Below are 5704 nucleotides of genomic sequence, written 5' to 3' on the forward strand. Positions count from 1 at the left end.
AATGAATCCCTTAGCTTTCTATACTCCATGTAGCGCTCATAGTCTAAATCTAGCATTATGTGATATGGTGAACTATTGTTCCAAAGTTGTATCCTTCTTAGGAGTGATACAACACATCTACATATTGTTTTCCTCTTCTACCAAGCGATGGAAAATTTTCAAAGATAATGTACAAGGGTTGATAGTGAAGCCATTGTCACAAACACGTTGGGAAAGTCATGTTGAAAGTGTGAAGCCTATAATGGAGCAAACTGCACAGATAAGAGATCCATTACTTGATTCGGCAGAAAGTAATGAAGATCCTAAAGTGAAGAGTAAAGTCGAGTCATTAGCAACACATGAACTTCAAAATTTTGAGTTTTTGTTTGAGATGATAATCTGGTACAGATTGTTACATGCTGTCAATATTGTGAGTAAATTTCTTCAAATCGAATCCATGGATATTGATCATGCTATCGACCTCTTGCAAGGATTTGTTTTATTTCTTGAAGAATACAGAGAAATTGGATTTGCTGTTGCCAAAGATGAAGCGACAAAAAAGGCAAGCGAAATGGGAATTGAAGCTGTATTTACAGAAAAAAAGCATAATTCAAAGAAAAAAATAATTTGATGAAAGTGGTAGTGCTGAGGTAAAGCAATCAGCAGAAGAATCTTTTAGAGTTGAATACTTTATTTTTATAATTGATCAAGCTCTATCTTCTCTGAGGACCCGATTTTAACAATTCAAATAATATGATGACATATTTTGATTTTTGTTTAGTTTGAAGAGGTTAAGGGGTGCAAATTTTTCAAGTTTGTTAAACTCTTGTTTGAATATTGAGGAATATCTTCAACATAATGGGCGTTCGGACATCAGTGGGGATGATTTATGTTCGAAGTTACAAGTTTTGAGGTGTTATATACCAAGTGAAGCAACAAGAGCAATTGAAGTGCTACAATATTTGAAGACATTGGATGTTTGTTTTCCAAATGCTTATATTGCTTATCAAATTTTGTTAACCATACCAGTTACGGTTGCATCTGCGGAAAGAAGTTTCTTGAAATTAAAGTTGATCAAGACCTATCTCTGATCAACTATGTCGCAAGAAAGATTAAATGGGTTGGCTATGTTATCAATAGAAAAAGAAATGGTTGAGTAGCTAAGTTAATCAGATTTGATTGATGTTTTTGCCTCTAAAACAGCAACACGAATAGTATTTAACTAATTGTTTGAAATTTTTGGTTTGATGGTTTATAATATAAATCGTTTCTATGATATATTTTGTTGTTGTTTTAATGTTAGTTTTTTAAGTTAGCAATGAGTCGCATAATACACCTTTGAATTTTGTTGCCAGGGGGCCTACTTTTCATCGTTCGCCTCAGGGCCAGTCAGACACAGGACCGGCTCTGATCCCTTATCAGCATATCTAGATTAAGTAATCAAAGAAAATCAAATATGTGGGATGTGAAAAAAGTTTGAATTAAAGCAGACCTACATGAAATGCCCGTTAAACCAATCTAACGTAAACCAGTTCAAAGCTATCAAGTCAGGCCCAAGTTGAGCCAGCTGGTCTAATCCCAATTTTATCATGGCCATTGCCCTACTGATTTGATGGAAAAGAGGAAATTCTCCTTTGGCAGAAGAGGAAATATGTATGTGCATGGCCACCTTGCCAATAGAGAATACTCCTGTTACTCCTTTACCCACACATTTTCCTTTCCTCAAAGCAGCCGCGCAGGTTTCATTTCTGAGGGATTACTTTTTATTATTGGATTTTTTTTTACCCAAATAAGGTTGAATTTTTTTGGAAAAATATTGTTTCCTTTATTACATGCACTTTTATTGGAAAAATATTGTTTCATATATTCCACATTATTTTTTATATTATTTCCATCTTTGTGGAATTTTTAGGACTTGGCATGTGACATATAAATATTAGAATTTTTTTACAAGTTTTGTATTATTGAAATATAGAATAACTGTGTAGACACAGTTATTGTATTTGTTTTCTCCATATTTGTAAATGAATAAAATACCCGGTTCCTCTGACAATTAATTCTTTGTCTTTTATCTTTTCATTTGGTTGTAATTAAATACTTCATGTCATATATTTATTACATTGATCATTTTTATTTCCCAATAAGTGGTATCAAAACTATTGGTTATGATTTGTTCAAGGTTTTTGTTATTAATAGTAACAATGAACTGAAGTATGAAATTTCGCTCTTAGATCGTAATACAAGATTTTCATTGTGACAAGTGAATATGTGAGCTGTACTCTTGTAGATAGATTTGGATGATGCATTGTTTGGACTTAACAAAATGTCCATAACTTGGACGATGGAGGAGAAACAACAAAAGGATCGGAAGACACCTCCACAAATTCATCTTCATCTCTCTGACAATATTTTTCATGACGGAGAAAACCACAACTACATTGTGGTTGGAGTTGGAGCAATTGTGCACGAACTAAAGTCTTACAAGCAATTGCATCTAAAGCAACGGTTGTATTCTCAGCACATGGCAGAAGACAAGTCTTTAAAAGATCATATGGCTGTGTTCAAAAAGATCACTGATTTGGAGACTTTAAAGGTAAAGTATAATGAAGAAGATTTGGCTTTAATCCTTTTGTGTTCGATGCCCATTTCGTTTACATCATTTAGAAACTCAATCTTGTATAGTTATGATACTCTCACCATTGAAGATGTGTAAGATATCATGTTTTCAAAAGAGAAGATGAAGCATTTGGTTGGATTTGAGGCCACAAATGAAGAAAGCCTTGTTGTTTATGGTAATTGGAGAAGGGGTAAGTCAAGGTCAAATTTTAGCAATCAAGTTTGTTATTATTACAAGACGAAAGAACACGTTAAGAGGGATTGTTACAAATTGGAAAATAAAAGGAGTTTGACTGCAAATCATGAGAAGCAATCGAATACTTCAGACGAGACTAACATAGTCGAGAATTATTTAAGTGGTGGAGATGTTTTGACGATTTCTGACATGGAATACAAACCTGATGAGGAGTGGATATTTGGATATAGGTTTTGCATTCCATATGCGTCTCAATCGGAATTTGTTTGAAACATATGAAACGGTGACGTAAGGTGTCGTTGTAATGGGTAACAACAAACCTTGTCGGGTAGCTAGTATTGGTAGAGTCGGATTGAAGTTGGTGGATAGAACATGTAAAACACTTGATGACGTTTGACATACTCCAGACTTGAAAAAGAATATCATTTCGTTATGTACTTTTAAACTTTTAATTCAAAAGGGTACAGGTTCTCTAGAGGAGGTGGAATTTTTAGGGTTAGGAAGGTGTTTGTCTTATATTGGAAGGGTGGAAGAGATCTCAGTTATATATCTTGAAAGGTCAGGAAGAATTTGGGGAGAAAGTTAGTATAGATTTAGTACCATAGTGGAGATTCAATTTAGTACTGTACCATTAGAATTTTGATCGGGATCCATATTGAAGAATATTACTCACTCGAGTTTGAAGGATATGTGTAATTTCGCTTTGCCACCATTACCTGCGGTTCCATTGTATTCAACTATTAGGCATATATCCATTGGAAATAAGTATGTGGATGTTGATTTGGTTGCACATGCTTTGAACGTTTTTTAATATGTTGAGATTGCCTAGAGGCCTTCAATGAAAGCATTGGGAGTTGATTTTGCTACAATGTATGTTTTGACACTGTTTGGTAATTTCTAATTTTTTGTGAATTTTGGAAAATTTGATGTTTGGATTCATGTATCTATATTGGATACTGTGGAAGAGGATGAGCATTTTTGTGTTAGAAAAAGTTTAATTCTTGTTGAAAAGTTCAAGTTTTTCATTGTAGTCGGATATATTTTTCTAGGGGAGAAATTTTGGGGCTTCATTCGTTGCATCGAAATTTGTGTTAAAGTGAAGATTGTCGAATTTTTTGACCCAAATTAGGTTGAATTTTTTTGGAGAAAATATTATTTCCTTTATTACAGGTGCTTTTATTGAAAAAAAAAATTATTTCCTTTATTTCACGCATTTTTATTGGGAAAAAAATATTATTTCCTTCATTCCACATTATTTTTTTATCTTGTTTTCATCTTTGTGATATTTTTAGGGTTTGATATGCACCCCTATAAATATAAGACTCTTTTCACAAGTTTTGTGTTTTTAAAATATAGAATTATTATGTAGGCACAGTTATTATATTCGTTTTCTCCATATTCAATAATTGAATAAATTACTCCGTTCCTCTACCAATTAATTTTTTGCCTTTATTTTTGTTATTTGTTTACGATCATATACTTCATATCATGTCCTACATATTATATCGATTTGATTTATTTCCCAACATTTATATTCTCTGCTTTGCATCTTTTGATTGCACTACATGTACATAATAGGCTTACATACATATGATGTGATGAAATATTATTAAATCAGAATTTCTTCAACTAATTATAAAAAAGACCTCTTTACTCTCTTTTTGACACCTCATTTGTAAGTAAATTATTATGTAACTAGTTACGTACAAGTAACATTATTCCGCACCTTCATTTTGGATATGCTGAAACTAGAAGTGGCATATGCTGAGGACTATTCCTCTAGGGTTTCCCTTTACTTTTCATTAGGGCCGTGGTCCCAATTTGCCTCTCTCTTTGCGCCTTTTTTAACCTTTGTTCCATGCATATCCTGATATAAGTGCAGAATATGATATATGCTGGAAACTAGGAAGTTCATTTAGGAAGTCTACCCAGGGGGAAGGGCGAAGATTAAATGGGGGTTCTAAGAGCAAAGGCTTTAACGAAATTTTGTTATTAGTAATAAAGATAACTGCTAAGTTCCTAATCATAGAATATTGATGTAACAAAGTATCTAACATAGTAAGTAATGAAACTTTAAAACATTAAAATTCCCGTATGATCTTTTTCATGACATTGTAATACACGCATGATGTTGTAATGCGCACCCATTTCATAATTTTTTTTTTTTTGAAAAAATCATATGTTATTGTTTGCCTTTTCTCTTGATTATTTTTATAATATTCCTTTCGATATGCATATGCTTCGATAATTTATTCCTAAACAATGAAAATGCCAAGGATTTATTTTCACTGTGTGAACACGATTCTTCCATAATAAACTAAAAAATTGTACCAGTACCACTTGACTAAGGGCGAGGCCTAAGTGATCCATACAGTCAAGTTTAAGTAGTTTAAAAAAATTGAATTCTATTTTTTATTTTTTTATTTTTATTTTTTTCCTTCAAAAGATTAACACAAAATACCAACAATATCAATATGAGCATATAAAAAGAAAAGGCAGGATCCTTAGATGCTTAACTTTCAAACCCTTTCTGTGCTGACCCATTATTCCAGTGTCTCTTTAAAGTGTGAAGAGCCAGCGTCTTCACATTTCTTCAAGAATTAACTCAAGAAATATTAACAGATGTTAAAGATATAATCTTAGCTAGGGAAAAGTTATATTAATAAGTTCAACATTGTGAAATAGGAAACAGATGTTCTTCTTGTTCACAACTCAAGGAACGATATCAAAAGATACTGTTTGTACGAAATAGTTCGTTTTCCTGAAAACCCTATAGTAATAATGCACAATGCTAAGAGGGATTTGTCCGGCGATGCATCTATACATAAGTCTTTAATTCATATACGAATGTTGAGAAAGAGATGGAGAGGCATGGAGCATAATTATACTCTTCAAAACTGTGATCTTCCCCCT

The sequence above is a fragment of the Olea europaea genome, chromosome 21, assembly GCF_002742605.1.
Source record: "Olea europaea var. sylvestris chromosome 21, O_europaea_v1, whole genome shotgun sequence".
Classification (NCBI taxonomy): domain Eukaryota; kingdom Viridiplantae; phylum Streptophyta; class Magnoliopsida; order Lamiales; family Oleaceae; genus Olea; species Olea europaea.